Source organism: Miniopterus natalensis, chromosome 8 (assembly GCF_054644295.1).
Source record: "Miniopterus natalensis isolate mMinNat1 chromosome 8, mMinNat1.hap1, whole genome shotgun sequence".
NCBI lineage: Eukaryota > Metazoa > Chordata > Mammalia > Chiroptera > Miniopteridae > Miniopterus > Miniopterus natalensis.
In genome coordinates this window covers 67793690-67814435 of record NC_142088.1, presented here as the reverse complement: position 1 = coordinate 67814435, position 20746 = coordinate 67793690, and the positions used below count along the sequence as shown (strand labels likewise).

The following is a 20746-nucleotide window of genomic DNA, read 5'->3' as shown; positions in this document are numbered from 1 at the left end:
AATTCCTACTACCCACCTACAGTTCTAGAGGTACGTGGTACTGCTTGTCATGAGTCTTTTGAGGTTTCTATGTTATAAATTAGGTTGATTCTCAGCTTTCCTGATTGTTACTTTAGGATTCAGCTTTTCATATCTGCAAAGTTAGCCTGGTCTGTCTGCTCTCCAGCTTCCCACATATTGCGGTTGTGATCTGCCCTTCTGTTCTTCCATCCTCTTGATTGTAGCTTTTGTAGGATTAGGGGCAGAAGTAAAACTGTACAGTGGTACCTCGGTTTTCGAATGTAGTCTGTTCCGGAAGACCATTCGAGTTTTGAAACGTTGTAAACCGAGGGATCAACAGCTAGGCCTCAGGATCTTGCACTCAGCAGAAGCTGTGTGGCAAGTTCGACTTCTGAGGTGTGTTCAAAAACTGAAGCATTTACTTCTGGATTTATGGGGTTCCTAAACCTAAATGTTTGTCAACGGAGACGTTAGAAAACTGAGGTACCACTGTATTTGCCATCTTAGCACAGAAGTCACTTTTCATGTTTTATTTTATAATGTCAGTGTATACCAAGTTTTTAGCAGATGACCTGTAATTACCACGATGAACAACAATGCTCACTGATTCTTTCAACAAATATTTATTGAGTGCAACTATGTGCAAGGCATTAGTCTAGGCATTTGAGATATATCAGGGAACAATAAAGATCTGGCTCTTATGGATCTTAATTTTTAGAGGGGGGAGGCAGACAATAAATAATAGACACAATAAATAAATTGTAACATGTTAGAAAGTGATAAGAAAGAAAAGTAGAGCAAAGAAAGGGGGGTGGGGGTGCTGGAGGGGCAGGAGGGTTGCAATAGTAAAAATAGTGGTCAGTGAGAAAGTGACATGTGAAGATTTGAAGGCAGTGAGAGATGTGGCCATGTCCATATCTGGGAAAAGAACATTCCAGGTAGGGCAACAGCCAGCGAAAAGGCCTTAAGATGGGCGGAACAGGCTGATGTTCGATGTAACAGTAATGTCCGGGCCTCTGAAGTGTAGGCCTAAGTGACTATAGTTTGCCAAGCAATTTCTACCTTTTAAAATCATGATATTAAAAACCTCACATAATATATTCCCTCTGGGGATGGAAGAGGGGCTGAGGATTGAGCCAATCACCAGTGGTTTAATCAGTCATGCCTGCATAATGGAACCTCCATAAAAACCCTAAGTGAAAGAGTGTGGACAGCTTCTGGACTGGTGAACACATGCATGCTCCAGAAGGGTGGCGCACCCCAAACTCCAGAGGAACAGAAGCTCCTATCCTCGGGATCCTTCTCGACCTTGCTCTATGTACCTCTTTGTCTGTCCAATTTTATCCTTTATAATATCCTTTATGATAAAATAGTAATAGTAGGTAAAATGCTTCCCTGAATTCTATGAGCTGTTTTAGCAAATTATCAGATCTGAGGAGGGGGTCATAGGAAGCCCGGATTTTTAGCCAAATCAGATAGAAGTGTGGGTAACCTGGGAACCCATGACTTTCAACTGGCATCTGAAGTGGGGGCAGTCTTGTGGGACTGAGCCCTTCCCTTGTGGGGGTCTGTGCTAACTCCAGGTAGTTAGTGTCTGAGTTATTTTCAATTGCAGAACACCAAGTTGGTGTCTGCAGGGAATTGGAGAATTGCTTGGTGTGGAAAACCCATACGTTTGGCATTAGAAGTGCTGTGAGTAGAAATAGATCATAGTAGTAATAGTGTCTACTACACAAGCTGTGTGAATTGAGGAAAGTCATTTTACATCTCTGATTCTCAATTTTCTTAAGAAAATGAGGATAATGGCATTTTTCTTATGTGAGGATTAAATGAGATAATAATTGAAACGAGAAAACATACAAAGAGTTACCCAGGACAGTCCATGGCACATACTATTGCCTAGTTCAGTGGCTCTGAAATTGTGGTCTCTGGATGAACATTGTCAACATCAGCATCACCAGGTGTGCACTGTATACTCCCAGAAGTCAGCTGCATTGTATCTTTGTGCTCCCCCCAATTAGAATGTTGAAGCCTAACTCTGAGTACCTTGGATGTGGCTGCATTTGGGGATGGGGGGATATTTATTTATTTTTATTTACCTTTATTGTCAAAAATATTACAGATATCCCCTCTTTTTTTCTCCATTGATCCCCTCTTTCTCACATCCACCTCTCCCACCCAGGCTTTCACCACACTATTGCCTGTGTCCATGGGTTATGCATATATGCATATAAGTTCTTTGATTAATCTCTCCCCACCTACTCCCCCAACCCCACCCCCACCTTCCCACTGAGATTCATCAGTCTGTTCCATGTTTTTGTGTCTCTGGATCTATTTTGTTCCTCAGTCTATTTTGTTTAATAGATTCCACATATGAGTGAGATCATGTAAAACTGAATCAGGAAGAATCCGAAAACCTGAATAGGCCAATAACAGCTGATGAAATTGAAGCAGTAATAAAAAAAAAAAACTCCCAGAAAACAAAAGCCCTGGTCCAGATGGTTTCACAGGGGAGCTTTCTAATTCTTTAAGTTGTAGGGTTAGGTAGTTTACTAAAAATTTTCCTTGCTTTTTGAGGTAGGCCTGTAGTGCTGTGAACTTCCCTCTCAGGACTTCTTTTGCTATGTCCCATAGATTTGGGGCTGTTGTGTGTTCATTTTCATTTGTTTCCAGGAAGTTTTTAATTTCTTTCTTGATCCTATTGGTAACTAATTCATTGTTTAATAACATGCTATTTAGCCTCCATGTGTTTGAATGTTTTTGAGTGTTTTTACTGTAGTTGATTTCTAATTTCATGCCCTTGTGATCTGAGACGCTTGATATGATTTCAGTCTTCTTGAACTTGGAGAGACTTGTTTTGTGTCCTAACGTGGTCTGTCTTTGAGAATGAGCCATGTGCACTTGAGAGGAATGTATATTCTGCAGCTTTGGGGGGAAATGTTTTGTAAATGTCAATTAAATCCATCTGATCTAGTGTACCATTTAGAGTCATTGTTTCTATGTTGACTTTTTGTCTGGAAGATCTATCCAGTGAAGTCAGTGGGGTGTTCAAGTCCACAACTATGACTGTATTGCTGTTGATCTCTCCCTTAAATTCCTTAAGGTTATTATTGATAAGTCCTTCTTTATTGCCATTTTAATTTTTTATGCTTATGTTTCTCTGTTTCTTCTTATTAAAGCAGTCCTTTTAACATTTCTTGCAATACTGGTTTGGTGTTGATAAACTCCTTTAGCCTTCTTTTTATCTGGGAAGCTCTTTATTTTACCATCTTTTTTTAATGATAACCTTGCTGGATAGAGTAGTCTTGGTTTCAGATCCTTGTTTTGCATTACCTTGAATATTTCATGCCATTCTCTTCTGGCCTGTAGAGTTTTTGATGAGAAGTCATCTGACAGCTTTATGGGAGTGCCTATGTAGGTAACAGCTTGCTTTTCTCTTGCTGTCTTTAAGATTCTCTCTTTGTCTTGAATTTTTGGCATTTTAATTATGATGTGTCAGGGCGTGGGCCTCTTTGGATTCTTCTTGCTTGGGACTCTCTGTGCCTCCTAAACTTGTGTGACTTTTTCCTTGACCAAGTTAGGCAAGTTTTCTGCCATTATTTCTTCAAACAAATTCTCTATCCCTCGCTTATTTCTTCCCCTTCCGGCATTCCTATAATGCAAATATTGTTACATTTCATGTTATCTCACAGCTCCCTTAAACTGTCCTCCTGTTTTTTGGATTTTTTTTTTCTTTTTGGATCTCTGATTGAGTGATTTCTGCTACCCTTTCTTCTCATTCACTGATCTGATCTTCAGCTTCCTCTAAATCTGCTGTTTATTCCTTCCAGTATATTCTTTATTTCTGTTATGTCATTCTTCATATCTGACTGGTCATTTTTCATAGTTTCTATATCTTTTCTCAAGCTGTTGAGTATCCTTATGATCAGTATTCTGAACTCTATATCTGATAGATTGCTTATCTCCATGTCATTTAGCTCTTTTTCTGGAGACTTCTCTTGTTCTTTTATTTGGGGCTTGTTTTTTTGTTGCCTTATTTTGGTTGCCTGTTTGGGTTGTTTCTATGTATTAGGTGGATCTGCTAGGACTCTCAGTCTTTTTGGAGGGTCTCTGGTACAGGCCAGTGTCAGACACTCTTTGTGACTGGCCTTGAGTACCCTGTTTGGACCTATCAACAACACACAGCTTGTGTTTCCCTCTTCTGGGCTGGCTTGTTGTTCCTTCTGCTGGGGCTGGGTACATTTGGACAGGACCAAGATGCACACCAAAGTCTGCTTTTCCAATGCCCAGGTCCTGAAGCAGATGAGGCAAAGACTCAAAGCTCCCAGAGGTCTACCTCTGCTTACAGGCTGATTGATATTCGAGATGGGGGTATTTAAAAAGGTAACTAAGTTAAAATGAAGTCAGTAGCATGGGCCCTAATCTAATCTGACTGGTGTCTTTATAAGAAGAGGAGATTAGAACATAAATACACACAGAAGGATGACTGTGTGAAGACACAGGGAGAAGACAGACATTTGCAAACTAAGGAGAGAGGCCTCAAAAGAAATCAACCCCACCTACACTTTAATCTCAGAATTTATGCTTCCAGAACTATGAAAAAATACAATTTCTGTTTTTTATGCTCCCCAGTCTGTGGTACTTTGGTATGGCAGCCCTAGCAAACTAATATGCCTGGGAACTTGTTAGAAATGTAAAGCCCCTGGTTCCATCTGAGATCTATTGAGTCAGATCAGTAGAGGTGGAGCACAGCATTCTGAGGTGGAGCTCAGCATTCTGTGGTTTTTTTTTCAATTACAGTTTACATTCAGTATTATTTTGTGTTGGTTTCCGGTGTACAGCATAGTGGTTAGACAATCATATACTTTACAAAGTGGTCCACCTGATATTTCAAAGACCAACTTGGCACCATACATAGTTATTACAATATAATTGACTATATTCCCTGTGCTGTACTTTATATCCACGTGACTATTTTGTGACTACCAATTTGTACTTCCTAATCTCTTCACCTTTTTCATCCAGACCCCCAACCCCACTCCTTTCTGGCAACCATCAGTTTGATCTCTGTATCTGTCGGTCTGTTTTTATTTTGTTTGTTCATTTATTTTGTTTTTTAGATTCCACATATAAGTAAGATTGGATGGTATTTGTCTTTGTCTGACTTAGTTCACTTAGCATAATACCCTTTAGGTTCATCCATGCTGCCACAAAAGGTAAGATTTCATTCTTTTTTTATGGCCGAATAATATTCCATTGCATATATCTACCACTACTTTTTTATCAGCTTGTTTACTGATGGGGACTTGAGTTGCTTTCATATCTTGGCTATTGTAAATAATGCTACAATGAACATAGGGATGCATAGTCTTTCGAATTAGTGTTTTGGGTTTCTTTGGATATATACACAGAAGTGGAATTGTTGGATCATAAGGTAGTTCTATTTTTAATTTTTTGAGGAACCTCCATACTGTTTTCCATAGCGGTTGCACCAATCTGCATTCCCACTAACAGTGCGCAGGGTTCCCTTTTCTCCATATCCTTGCCAACACTTGTTGTTTGTTGATTTACTGATGATAGCCATTCTGACAGATGTGAGGTGATATCTCATTGTGTTTTTAATTTGCATCTCTGATGACTAGTGACTGAGCATCTTTTCATAAGTCTATTGGCTATTTGTATGTCCTCCTTGGAGAAGTGTCTGTTCAGTTCCTTTGCCCATTTTTAAATTGGATTGTTTGTTTTTTGGTGTTGTGTTGTATGAATTCTTTATAAAATTTGCATATTAACTTCTTATCAGATGTATCATTGACAGATATTTCTCCCATTCAGTAGGCTGTCTTTTCATTTTATCGATGATTTCCTTTGCTATGCAAAAACTTTTTAGTTTGATATAATTCCATTTGTTTATTTTTCTTTTGTTTCCCTTGCCCAAAAAGCACTGTGTGTTTTAAAAGCCCTTTAGATGATTCTGGTGCACACTCAGCTTTAAGGAGGGCTGGCCTAGGTGTTAAGGATATAGGAAACTGACTAGCCTGGGTTCATATTCCAACTCTACCACTTACTGGCTGTGTAGTTTGGGGTACTTTCTAAGACCTCTCTGTTTCAATCTCCTTATCTGTAAAATGGGGATAAGTTCTCCTTATATTTTAGGTTTCTATGGTGATAAATGAGTCTATCCAGATAGAATTTAGAATAGTGCTTGATGGCAGAGTTAGTACTCAACAACTGAACTATTATTATAGTAGATAACATGTAAATGTTGAATCTGAATCTCATTTTAAATAGTTGGGTCTGGAAAAAGAGATAGTAGCAAAGAGTATTGGAATTATTTGTAAAGTTAAGTGAAGCTAAATACTCCGACCCCTCTTTTGGCTTCTTGAAACCCTTTTTTTCTTAACTTCCTGGTTTATGATTGTGATGTGGAAAAAATGTATACGGTGCCAAGTTCTTTGGAGTTTATGCAAATAATACATAGCACACATTGTTATGTTGCTCTTCATCTTCTATGAAGGCCCATTGTCATCAATTTTATATCCTGTTCCCATGAGAACTTTACCTTTTCTCCTCTTTGCTTTCTATTCTTGATGGATTGCCTAGTTTCTCACTTAGACAGCTTATTCTCTTTCTCCGCTGCCCCATTTAAAACCACCCTCTATTTTTTAAAAAAGAGTTTTCCATTGAGGCATCTAGGTGCTCATTTCCCTTGTTTTTCATTTGCTTTCCATCTGAGGCAATTCCAAATGCTTTATAGTGTACAGCTGCCACTAGGTACTAACGACATTTTCACAGGCCAAGTTGCATTTTCAAGCTTTGTTTCTTTATATTTGATTATCTTCAGTATTTTATGTGAGTTATAAACACACAGGGTAGAAACAACTCAATAAATGACAAACAGTAAAATGAATAATAAAAAGTTATGGTCTCGTAAAAGGAGAATGTGTGGGGCCTGTCTCCTAAATAAAGTTAGTCAGGGGGATCAGCATGTTATGAAAGTGCTGGCTTCTGTGCCTTAAAATATTCTTTCAGTCACAAACTTGTTTTTGTAATCTTCCCCTGCGATACACTGTTTACTCTCTCTTCTACTCACCTTCTTTATCACTCTAGGAAACATAACCATTCACTTATGATCTAGGCCCCAAGCCTTAGTTTGACTTCTTGCTTTCTCTTCTCCCCAACATTGAAAAATCTACCAAAATCTTCCTGCTATTGCGTTTTTAACATTATCCATCTCTAACTTATCTCAAAGACCAGACTTTCTACAATTGTGAGGAACTGGAGAGTTCAGGTAAATAATAATTTATTTGGCTAGATTATCTCCAATCTTATTTTGTAATTCCATGTATGACTGTAGCTGTATCCAGAAATTCCACACAGACCTTTAAAGCCCCTTCCCCCAATAAATTTAAATGTAAAATACAAAGCAAATGTAAAGTAGATCTCGCTTTTAGAAGAACTGTCCGTGAGCCAGAACGTGGGGAAAAATCAAAATCTCAATAGCAGTTACAGAACTCTGGTGGGCCTCTTGTCTGACTTCCTGCTCGTCCTTCAGCTGCTGCTTGTTACGTTCTGTTCTGCTCTGTTCCCTTGAGTTCATGTTAGTTTTTTACAATAAGCTCTCCATTGTTACTGTTTAGGGAGCATGTGGTTTTATCATGTACCATTCCTTTAAGGAAAAGTTGTTACTTTTAGAAATACTTTTCACTGATAATAATCTTTTCTAACCTAATGACCTTTACCTATTCTCATTAATGTTTCTGAATGACTTGAGACCCAAAGGAACTATTTTCCATACTCTGAAGAATAACCCTATTTAAATCATGGATAAGCAAGGTATGCTTTATTAAAACATTTAGTGTCATTTACTCCTTCATTTTAGTAGGTAACTCTGTGATCCAAACTCATATTGGTATTCCTGAGTCACTCAACCCAAATGTTGTTAAGAAAATCTAGTCCCTCACTTCTCCCTGAGCTGTGGTAGACCATGTTTCGAAAGATGGCAGAAGCAACATTTCCATCCTGTATGTTCTTTTGCAATGTGACTGTGCTACTCCCTCATCAAGAAGTAGAGTTTATTTTCACTCTGCTGAATCTAGATGGGCCAGTAACCTACAGTTGGCCCTCTGTATCCTCAGGTTCTACATCTGTGGATTCAACCAACTATGGATCAAAAATGTTTGGGGGAAAAAAGTTTCGGTGTTGCTGACATACATATACTATGTAGTTAGGTCAACTATGGTTGCGTCTGTACTGAACACGTACAGGTTTTTTTTTCTTGTTATTATTCCCTAAACAATACAGTATAACAACTATTTGCAAAGCATATGCAGTATATTAGGTATAATAAGTAATCTAGAGATGATTTAAAGTATATGGGAGCATGGACACAGGTTATACACAAAAGGGCTTGAGCATCCATAGAGGTCCTGGAGCCAATGTATTTTGACCAATAGGATGCGTCAGAGGTAATGCTGTGCAACCTCCAAGGCTGGGCCATAAGAAATCTGCACGTTCTGCCTTCATGTCTTGGAAAGTTCTTTCTTAGAACCAGCTGCTATGCTATGAGGAGGCCCAAGAAGCATTATGAAGAGGTTTCATGGAGGAAAACCAAAGCCATTGGCCAAAAATCCCAGCTAAGCTCCCAGCTGAGATGTGAATGAGGCTTTCTTTGGATGTTGCAGCCCACTCAGGACCCTCGCCAACACTCTGTGAATGAGAACTGCCTAATCAACCCATAGAAACAAGAGAAATAATAGATTGCTATTGTTTTAAGTCACTACATTTTGAGGTAGCCTGTAATGCAGCAATACCCAACTCGAACACGGGGGCTCCACTCATCTTGTTTTTGAGGTCTTGCACCATGTTAACCTGCTTACGTCACTGCCCTCAGACCTCTGCAAGGAAATGTAACTTACTTTTCGGGTATTTATAATCTCCTTTTGGCTCTGTGGGCAAACTACTTGACCCTTCAGTGATTATGAAAATGGCTAACCGATAATCACAATACTAATTAACACTTTTTGAATGCTTATGATGTACCAGGCACTGTTTTAAGTGTAATGTATTTAATCTTTAGAACAATTTTTTGAGTTAGGTACTCTTATTATTCCCATTTTACAGATGAGAAAACCAAAGCACAGTGAAGTGAAGTAACTTGTACAAAGTCCAACAGCAAGTGGTGGAATCACCATCAGAACCCAAGCATTAGATTCCAGAGCCCTGTGCTTAGCCACTGCAAGGTACTGGCTCCCACAGACAATGCCTCGAGTTCATCAGGTTAATCTGAAAGGGACTTAGGTGAGTGCAGTTTCTTGTGCTTATGTTACTTGATCCTCTTACTTTAAGAAAGTTAAGAAAGTCCTTTAAGACTTTGATTGGCTCATTTATTTGTACTACACTCTGGGCTGTGTCCCATGCTACCACGTACATTTAGAAAAGCCTAGTGTTAGAAGTCTAAATGCTTGACTCATTCTATACTCTTTCTATACTCAATAGAGCGTTTGCCTGGTTTCCCCAGGTTCCTCATCCCCCTGCAGCCACCACAGAGGGCAGCAGAGTGACAGGCAGGCAGTGACCAGGGGGAGGGGCCAGAGAAGCAGAGCTGGCAGGGAGGACCAAGGAGGTGCCAGGCCGAGGCAGAGCTTTTTACACACCCTCTGGATGGTGAGAACCAGGTGGGCACACAGCACAAAGTCCCTTAGCACCCATCAGACTGAAGGAAAGAATGGCTGCTGCTTCTAATAACAGGGCCAGGGGCAGCCAAAACCATGCCCTTCGACATAAAGCAGAGAGAATGGAAACCTCTGTGATTGTTATGCAATGGAAGCCTTAAGACAACCTCCTAGTGCCACTTTCCAAATGGACTACTGCCTTCGGGTCCCTCCTAGGCCGCAGTTCTAAGATGTAACTATAAGAGGGTCTGATTTTGCTTCAAATAGCCTTAATGTCTTTCTGCTTCCTATATGCCATATAACTGCCTCAAAAACTGTGGGAAATAAAATAGCTAATTGTAAAATTGGATAGGTCTGTATTTTCACGCTGTATTCAGAGCAAGGCCTTTGTAATAGACTGTGGTGGGATCAGAGTCCCATCTCTCTGTTTAATTGCTATGTGGCTTTGGGAAAGTTGCTTTCTACTCTGAGCCTCACTGTCCTGAGCTAGAGAACAGGTTAGTGATACTTACCTTGTATGGTTGTCATGAGGAATAATTAAGTTCTATAGGCAAAGTTCTTATGCCAAGCAACCGTCAGGTGCTATTATTTACATACACAGGATGTATTGGACTCTATATAACCATGAATTACCATGTGGCCTTAGAGTGCAAGCTGCAAAGGGTGAAGCTGGTGTTTCATGCTCCACTACACAATGTTTGCTCAGCATCACAATCTATTTTAGAAAAGTACAATCTTTTAGACTCTTCCCTTTTTACTTTCATTGCTCCACTGCTTTGGAACTATGTGGTATGAAATTGACTTCTATAAATTTAAAAAATATCTAATTCTCCATGGAATGTTCTTAATCAGAGGAGTCCATGTGCCCCTTGAAATGGTATGCAACATTTTGTGTGTCTATATGTATGTACATTTTGGGAGGAGAGATGATTCATAATTATCAACAGACTCTCAAAAGAGTCCATCCATGCTTGGACAAAAGACTAAAAAAAAAAACCCTCTTAATATAGAAACAGCCTTTTAAATCTTCTTCTACTGAAAGCAATTTGGAAGCCTTCCCTGACTTAAGACAAAACAGGCAAAGCTTTGGAAAACACTAGAAATGGATTCCGTCTTTCAGCCAAGGCCCATCCTCTTTTCCCCAGTGTGTCAGTGACAGAGGGAGTGACAGTCAGTGGGAGGCTAGCTGTTCCCACGGGCACAGGTAATGCTATACAGACAGAACCAGTGGATGAGGTGTTGCCTTCTCAAATGACAGCTGACAAAGACCCAGGCCGAACCTCAGCTGCACCTTCTGGTGCTGTGAAGTCACTTATGGAACAGACCTATAATTAGTGCTTGCTACCTGAGACGTAATTCTCAGGATGACGAATATCTAAATTGTGTCCCCAGACACATACCTGAGGCAAAGCCCTAAGGGCTGATGGCCATAAGGGGGACATGTGGTATTCTTCATTCAGTGGGGATTAACAAACTCGGAATCTCAGAAGGGGCAGGTGTCTAAGAGGTCCTTTTCACTTCTGCAGTGGTGCCTGACAGCCCAGCCCTGGGCCCCATGATTTATGCCTCCGGCACAGAATCCGCACAAAGCAAGAACGGTCACATCAGCATTTTGGGATTTAAGACTAGCTTCTCTTATCTACAGACCCTTTTCCCCAAATGGTAAGGATGATTCAGCTAATTGATTCTACTTCATTTTTAAAGAAAATGATGTTGGTATATAAAGTCAATGAAAATACAGGCCTGGGGGAGGGGATTTAATTTAAGAGTTCAGTGAATGATGACTAATTTTGCAATTATTATTACATCTCTTTAACTAACAGATAATTCATGAATTATGGAGTATATGATATAAGCCTTGTGGACTACGTTAGGGAAGCAGTTTTGATCTGTGTAAATAAATTGAAATAAACAGTGGTGCACCTGTTCCGAGCCTTTCCCAAGAATATATGAAATTCTGGCACAGGATGAACGTCTATTGGTGTCAGTGGGACAACAAAACAAAGCTGGCCCTGGGGTCAGGAAGTCTTTGGTGGGTGGGAGCCACTGTCCACAGCCAGAGCCCAGCACTGCTGTATGTTCTGATGGCCACCAACCAGGAAAGGAAGTCTCAGGTTTCCAAATGATTTTCTCCCTTCACAAAGCTGTGTAAAATAAAATACAAATCCTTCCTGAATGTTCCTAGCTTTCCTTCCTTTAGGAAGTTTTCAGTCAATGGGAAACAAAGCCTTATTCAAAGGATTAAAACCATAGTCATTCTATTGTTTACAGCTTCAATAATGTGGCTTTCCTTCCACGTACAAAATTTTCAATTCACAAATCATCTAAAAAACAGGAAATTTTTGGGAAACACGTGCTTATGGTAACAAACAAGGGATCTGTCATGTGGTATAGAAGTTTATGAAAAGAGGCATCCGATTTTATGCAAGATTTTTATTTTGATGTGCTGCACTTCCAGACGCACTCTAGGAAGTTTACTCAGTTCCCACCACAGCAGGAAGATGAGAAGGGAGGGGAGGCAGATGCTGGCTATGTTCTCAAGGCTGTGCTCCAGGCAGTGCTGTAGAGGCAACAGGCCTCTGCAATAGCCTCTCCTCCCTGCTGTCCTCAGTCCTCTGCTGCCCCCCTCACCTGCCAAGTCCTGTGCTCTTACCGGGGGATGGAGGGAGAGGGCTGCAACACTGGTTAGCAGGGCTGGAGAGAATGTACGAGAGAGGCGGTGGCAGGCAACTTTGAGCTCTGGCTGTGGGGAGAGGGTTGTTTTTCCCGTGCCCAAAGCAATGCCTGGTGTGTCGGAGATGCTCAGTAGATACTATATATTGGATGAATGAGAAAAGTTTTGGGGATCATGAACAGTGAGAACCTATGCCTAGACAATTCTAAGGTAAGACCAGAAACCCTTTGAATCAACTCAGTAGTTTTCAGTTAATTGGCCTAAGACCAATATCATCACCCCCTGAGAACTCGATAGAAAGGCAAATTCTCTGGCCCTACCTCAGACATACTGAATCAGAAACCCTGATTCAGCAACTGAACAATTAAATTGTTAAGTCCAGCATCTGTCTTAATAAGACCTCCAGGTGGTTCTGATGCACTGCCTCAGACAATACCAACATCTTATCTGTCTAGAGAACCCACAGTATTCCGAGCCCTTTCGCATATACTATTATGGTTCTAGACTTCAAAAAAGCCTGAGAACTAGGCAAGGCAGGTGTCATTCTCATTTTATAGATAAAAAAACTGAGCCCTAAGAAATGATTTGGTTTGCTTATGGTCATACAGCTTTATCAGAAGCACTTGGGATACTTGTTAAAATTGCAGATACATGGGCTCTACCCTAGATCTACTAAGTGAGAATAACTGGGGTGGATGCTTTGAAATCTGAATCTATAAAAGCTTTCTAGGAGATTCTGAAGCTTCCAAAAGTTTGAGAACCAATTATGTTAGATAGTAGGAGAATGGAAATTAGAACTCATAGTCCCTCATTTCTGATGACTGCTCTTACAGGGTCGTGAGGAGAGTAAATACAAATGATACTGATCTTTGGTGAAAATAGTTAAACCAGTCTCAATAATTCTGTCACTTTTATTAGACCCAAACTGTGCGCTACCCTTATAAGCCAGGAAGAATCAAATTCCATGGCCATGGGCTGTTTGGGGCATAGGCACACCTTGTTTTATTGTGCTTCACTTTATTGCACTTCACAGATGTGATTTCATAAATCGAAGGCAAGATCCTCCACCAGCAAAACTATTATGACTCCCTTTCTTGTGGAGGTCTGGAACCGAGCCCACAATATCTCCTGTATATGATGTAGTTGTGATTATTATGGAATTAACTAAATGGATCATCAATTAAGGTGTGGTGGGTATTGTTAGTTTGTGATACAGAGATTAAAAAAATGTTTTTTTCTGCTGTGAGAATTGTTGTCAGATGTTGGATCTATACCCCTGCAATCCTTTACCAATTGCTTTGCTTACTTTCCTTTGTTTACATCTTTTAATTAAGAAGAAAATTTTAGAAAAAGAGAAAGTATTTCAAGCCAAAAGCTATGGCTGTTACAACTTGATTGTAATGTACAATCATTACAACTTGAGACATCATTTATTTACCTGGCTAGCCTGGAAAAGATTAACCTTTGAAAATATTTCATATTGCCAAGTAACTCCCAAATCTCTCTCTCCTGCCCAAACAGCTCCCACAAACTCCAGACTCATAAATTCAACTGCATGTGGAACAATTGTCTTTGAATGTCCTGCAGATATCTCAAGCTTGGTGTGTTCAAAACTGAATTCATTACCACCCACCCATCCTTCCTCTATAAGCTGATGACTCTACCATCCACTGCATCATCCTAGCCAGAGATCTAGGCATTGTCCCTGGATTCCTTCTCCCTGCCCTCTGGATGGCCAGCAAGTCCTTTCATTTTGCTCCTTAGATATCTCTCTAATCCCTCTCCTCTTCATCTCCACTAGGGCTCTGCCTCAGGTCTTTATCATTTCTTGCTTAGGCTACCAGGATGGCTTCCAAAGTAGTCCCGTTATCTATGCTTCTACCTGATGTCATTTCCCACAGTTCTTGCTTCAGTGCTATCAAACTGCTTTCACTTTGTTGGTGATATTCTGTGCTTCTCTGCCTTTGCACATTCTACTTCTGCTCTACTGATTTTCCCTTCCCCACCTCCTGTACATGGTAAACTCCTGTTTTTCATGATACCGCTCAGCATTATCCTCTTCTCTATGCACCTCTACAAAGCGGACTGTTCCCTCCTTCGTGCTCCCAGACTAGCATGTATTCTGCCTTCAGTGCAGTGCCTCACTCACTGGGGTACATGCGTGTTTATACTTTCTTCCACCACCCTTCTCCTCCCTTTCTTCTTCCTCCCAGAGCATGAGCTCCTTGAAGGAAGGGAACATGGCTTATTAACATTAGAATCACCATCTCCTGGCACAGAACCTAGCCCACCAGACACTCAAACATGTGTTCAATGAATACCTGGCTAGAGTTCTGGATTCCAGAGATGGCCGAGGGTAAGACGAACTAAAATGTATTGAGCAACTATTATGTGTGAAGACTTTAACACCCATTATTTAATTTTAACAGATAATACTTTGAGCTAAATAATGTTCTAATTATGTACACATTGAAACTCAGACTCACAGTAATTAAGTTACTTGCTTGAGGTCTCACAGTAAATGATAGAGCTAGGAGTTGAATTCAGGCTTTTCTAACTCCAAACTCTGTTCTTCCTTCCATCCCATGTGGCTCCTAGTGTTACACTAGCATAAGTCATAGGTTTTAGAATGACTTCTCACTCTGTTTATTAAAATATTAAACCCCATTTCATGTCTACAGAGTAGTGGTGATATCATGTGTCATTGGTAGTCTCCAAAGATGGCCTCCAGGGAGCCCTATCTCCTAGTACTCATGCCCTTTTATAGTACTATCCCAGGTATCTAGGCTGGACCTGTGTAGCCTATAAAATCTAGCAGAAGTTGGGTCATAAGATGCCTCACAGTGTTTTCCTGAAACACTTGGTCTGGGGGAAGCTAGCTGCCATGTTCCCTGGAACCACCATGTGTGAGAAGTCCAACCTATCCACATGGAGAAAAAGAGATGCCTGACCAGCCCCTAGCTTTTCCAGCCATCCCAGTTCCGGTACCAGACATGTGAGCAAAGAAGTCTTCTTAGATGTCCTGTCCCAGCCACTATCTATTCCAACTGCATGAAACACCCCAAATGAGAACTATCCGGACTAGCCAAGTAGTATTCTCTCTCACAGAACCTTGACAGATAATGAACTGCTCTTTGAAGCCACTCAGTTTTGTGGTGGGTTGGTATGCAGCAATAGGAAGCTAGAACACCATGTTTTTGTGTTTGTTTTTTTTAAAGAAAATAACCTAATGTTTATAAGCAAAGTTTTTAAACTTCTTTTTGTAATTTTCCCTTTATACAAGTACACTGCAATACAGGTAGATTTCTAGTTCCATTCTTAACAAAATTTATGATCTTGAGCAAGTCTCTTTATAATAATGTCACTGAAGGGTTGGACTAGTTAATCATGAAGTCCATTTTAGTTCCAAAATCGTATAATTCCCTTCAAACTATCTGAGAAAAATTGAGTCTTGCCTGACAAGTGTTAGCCTGCAGTAAAATTTTACAGGCACAAGAATTTTCAGCAAAGCAATGAATGCCAGAGAAGGGCTGACTCAGCACAATGCCGTCTGTTAGCAGGAAAAAAAGAGTCAGGAGCAACTATAAATCTGACCCCGCCCTACTTCTTCCTGAAGCAAAATTCAAAGAGATCATTATCTGTAACAAAAGACTTGAAAGAGGATTCTTACTTTTGCCTCTTAAAAATGTGTTACTGAAGTCTGTGGGTGACTTCAGGACTCTTGGCAGACGATTCAGTGTTGCATGGTTGAATCAGTCTCCGGAAGATCCATACACACAAATGCTAAGTTTAGGGCAAGTGAACTGGGTTGATTCCTAGAGGAAATAAACTCTCGCCTGAGAACAACAGCTGAAGTAAAATCCCATAAGCCAGGAAAACAGCCACACAATCACAGTAACAGGTGGCTGGTTTCAAAACAAATTTCAAGGTCTGACTCGCACAGCACCTGCTCTAGAACCACAGACAGCAGGGTAACTGTGTCTGGGCCTGAGTTAGGTCACCCCTGCTGTGCTGTGAGGAAGATGAACCATCTTTATTAGCCAAGTCATGGTAGGTTAGATGACTGCCTCTCTGAGGCAGTAACCCTTTTGTTCCCTGTCGGAAGGGAAGAAGGAATGAGAGACTTTGGGAACCAGAAGGGAACTTGGAGATGAACTAGTTTAACTCCTTTGATAGCAGAGCAAAGTGAAGCCCAGAAAAGTGGAAACTTACTCAAGGCCACGTGACCTATGGAAACAAAACATTATCTCCCATCCTCCCTGCGTTTTATTGTGAAAATTTTCAGAAACAGCAAAATTGAAAGAATTTTTACAGGGAACACCTGTATACCCATTACCGAGACCCTACCGTTAACATTTTATTAAGCTTATTTATCATGTATCTATTCATCTACCCATCCTTCTATCATTCTGTCTTATTTTTTGGATGCATTTCAAAGTGAACTGCAGACATCTTTTCTCTTCCTCTTAAAGCAACATTATGTTTTATCACTATTTGTCTAATTTTTGATACCCCAATTTTATACACATTATGGAACCAGAAGAAAGTTACCCAAAAAATCACTGGACACAATAAATGTAAATTACCACCAGCTAGCTGAAAGGGAACCTGCTTCCTAACTCCAAGGCCCTTGAGGATTCTTACTAAGAGCAAATTCCAGAGAATGCAGTACTAGTCAATCCATGGCACTGCTTATGTTGTTCCCCCAACCTGGAATCCTGCTCTTTCCCGTTCCTGTTGAAATTCTCCCCATTCCTCCAAGAATGACCTCAGATGTCTACAGGTAACACAGACTAGTGTTATATGTATATATACATATTCCTGTTTTAGGAAAAAAATTATTTAAAAATTCTGCACTGCTGCCTCCTCCCTGCTGCCTTTCCTGAGCCCTGAGTTTTCACCTTTCTCAGCTGAATGCTCACAGGCCTCCCTTGCTGCTTTTACTACCTCATTCTACCTTGCTACAGTTGAGTGTGTGTCTGCTTATCTGTTAGTGCTACTGCCACTCGACTGCTGCCACTAACTACTACTGGCATTATGGTTAGTTTCTCCTTGTAAGGGGCTATAGCTTAAGATTTATTTCTGTATCTCCTGCAGTTCTTTGCATAGAACCAATGTCAAATGCTAAGTAACTTCAAATTTCAAAGCAACAAAATTATGTCCAGGCAGCTTTGTGAAAGTCAGATCTCACGGGATGCCTGTACCAGAGTCACATAAGGGACTTGTTTAATGTGGAGATTTCTGGACTTCTCACCCTCAGAAATCCAGCTTCTGTAGGTTTGGAGTGGGGTCCAGAGACCTGCAGTGTTAGCAAGTGCCCCCTGGTGATCTCAGTGCAGGTAGCACAGGGGTTGCACTTGGAGAAATCTGCTAAGAGGCCCACATTGCCAACTAATCTTTCTTTGTATTAGGCGTTAATCACTTTATATATATATATATATATATATATATATATATATATATATATATATATATATATATATTTCTTCTTTTTCTTATAGGTTTGAGGATAGTGTTAGGGTTTGGGCATTGGTCAGGGTTAGCATTACGGTTAGGGTTAGCGTTAAAGTTAGGGTTATAAGGTTAGGGTTAAGGTTATTTTAAGGTTAGTATTAATGGGTTACATTTAGGGGTAGTTTTAGCGGTAGGGTTAGGGTTTGGGTTAGATGCTTAGGGTTAGGGTTAGTGTTAGTGTTATAGTGTTAGAATTAGGTTTAGGGTTAAGGTTTTTGGGTTACATTTAGAGTTGATCTTAGGGGTAGTTTTAGGGTTAGAGTTTGTGTTATATGGTTAGGTTTAAGATTAGGATTAGGGTTTGCCTAAGGGTTATAGGATTATGGTTAAGGTTAGCATAATATGGTTATGGTTAGGGTTAATGTTAGGTTTATCATTAGTGTTAGGATTAGGTTTATTGGGTTGGAGTTAGGGGTGGTGTTATGGTTAGCGTTAGGAATATAGTTTTAAATTTATGGTTTGGATTAGGGTTCTAGGTTTACTGTTTGTGTTAGGGTTAGGGTTATAGGGTTAGTGTTATGCTTAGGGTTAGTCCTTAATCACTTTTAAACCAGCAGCATGACTCTGACTGTCCCTTCCATGGATCCCAGATAAAGGTATGGCACACAAGGCATCTGTCACGGTGGGCGATAGTCATGGCATCACTCCTTACCACTGCATGTGCTGCCAGTTACCACTTCTGCTGTTGCCACCAACCCCCGAGTTTCCCTTTGTCACTTCCCCCTTGCCACCACCAACTGCCACTACACCTCTTGCCCCTCACCCTCCAAGGCTGAGTCAGACCCTGTGGAGCACTTGAGGAAGCATATTTTAGAAGACAGATTGAGGGTGTCCACATTCTGAATTCACATTCCCAAAGGAACAACTACTTCTGAGCCTGGCTTCTGAAGAAGGGCTGCAATCCTGTTTAAATAGTTGGGTCCTTGGCTTGAAGTTCCTGCCACCTTTTATTTTACAATGAGTGGAAACCAAAGTTGAGTAACAGATCTCTTGCCCAAGCATTCAGGGCCACCACAAAGCATACAGCAATGGGACAGGAGTGGGTAAAATGTGGTTGCTGGCCTCCGCCAGGCCAAGTGTTTCTTTCTGTGTAGGGAATGCTGGCTGCAGTCATCACCACTGTCTGGTCTTAACAGAGTATTTTGATACTGTATATGCTGGAATTTACTTTCTTGTAGGTGCAAAAAGGATAATACTTAGAAAAACTATGAGCCAGAAGAGCTGGTTCATGAAGCATAATCTGAAGTATGTTTTGAGATGAATGTACTTGAAATCAATTTCTCTAAGACATTGCCAGCATTGTCAATTTTAGTTCAACTTATTTCTCTGTTATAGTGGTTCCCAAACCAAGCAGGCATCTGAGTCACCTGGAGGGTGGGTTGCTGGATTATGCTGCTGCTGCTGATTGGGAGACCATATTTTGAGAACTGCTGCCCTAAGTGAAAGCAAAATGAGAGTACTTTTTCGACTAATTGCTGATCTGCCTACCTGTCTTCTCATATCACAATGGCTTAGAGCAGCGATTCTCAGTCCTAGCTGTCCACTAGAATTACCTGCAAAGTCTTTAAAACATAGGGTCTGGATAGCAGACCCAAATACATCCACAGCTCTGGGATGGGGCCTGGGTAATTTTGAAAAAGATCCCCATGTGATTCAAATGGGCATCCAGGGCTGAGAACCACAAACTCTGGTCTTGTTCTGTGTTAACATATGATTTGCATTTGACAAATGCTTATTGACCACCCAATATATGCCATAGAAAATGATAAAGTGTCTAAAATAGATCACATGCCCAAACATTTAAAAAAAGAAAAAGAAAGAAAAGCTAGTGTATGGCAAGTGCCAATTAGAAGAATAAACAATTATTGAGAACAGAAAGCTAGATGATCCCAGGTACATCAGTGCTGTACTGGAGCCTCACATTGTTTGTGGTAAGTTATGTATGTCTTTGCCACACAGGAAATATCTCCCTTTGGTGGGGGAAATTGCTCATTTATTGGTTCATTGAGGATGCTCCAACTGATTCACCATGGTAGGTGTGATTGAACCATGGAGATGATGGAACATTAAATCAATAGCTAGTCAGCTGGCAACTATTCCTTTGCTAAGGATGCTATTAAAGTTCTGTTTCAGAGGCCCTGTGCTCAGCGGAGGTGCATCTTTTCAGTGAAGAAATAAAACATAAATTATGTTTAGAAACTACTGCAATGTGGGGTTTTAAACAAACATTCCTTATATATGTAAAAAATCCCAAGTTTATTTGTGAATCAAAAGATAAATACCTTAAAATATGTATTTATTTCCATCTAGTAGAATACAAAATAATTTAATGATTCAATGATAGCTTGCCCAAGAAGGGGAGAATTTCTAAAAAGGAGAAAATATCTTCTTTGGGTGCTACTTACATATTATGGCATTATTTACTCCATTGTGCTATTTAATCTGGTTATATCTTTTTTGAAATTTTGTTTTTGTGTGGAGAAGTTTTTCCAAGCACAAGAGATTGCCCATGACAGCAAAAGAGAATTGTTTTGAAGAAAAGGAAGTAAATACTTTTAAACTGTTACATTTATTTCCATTCAAAAATACTGGAGGGAGATAACATGAATATGACAAAGTAACTTGCTCTCAAGGAAACTTAAAACCTAGTAGAAGGAAAAGATGAGTACAGATTTGAAGCAAAATATGAGACATGCCTTTGGAGAAGAATAAATTTTAATGAGGCTTCATGGAGCTGGAAAAAAAGGTCAAGGTTCAAAGAGACTCAGATAAGGCATAGAGCTGGGGTCTGGTGCAGCGTATTACCACATGGCCAATTTTCAAAGGCCAGCTGTTCCCAGTCAAACGAAGACCGAAGATGAGGGTAGATGCAATCAATGGGAAAATT

General features: G+C 40.2%; 1 long non-coding RNA gene across 2 annotated transcripts in view; it reads left to right on the top strand.

Moving 5' to 3' along the window:
* LOC107531146 (uncharacterized) overlaps positions 1-20746 on the top strand; it is a 172890-nt gene that overhangs the window by 5012 nt on the left and 147132 nt on the right. For both annotated transcript variants that reach the window (XR_015714905.1, XR_015714904.1), the window contains exons 2-3: positions 9121-9297; positions 11198-11333. This is a non-coding gene — a long non-coding RNA (uncharacterized LOC107531146). The remainder of the gene's footprint in view (positions 1-9120; positions 9298-11197; positions 11334-20746) is intronic.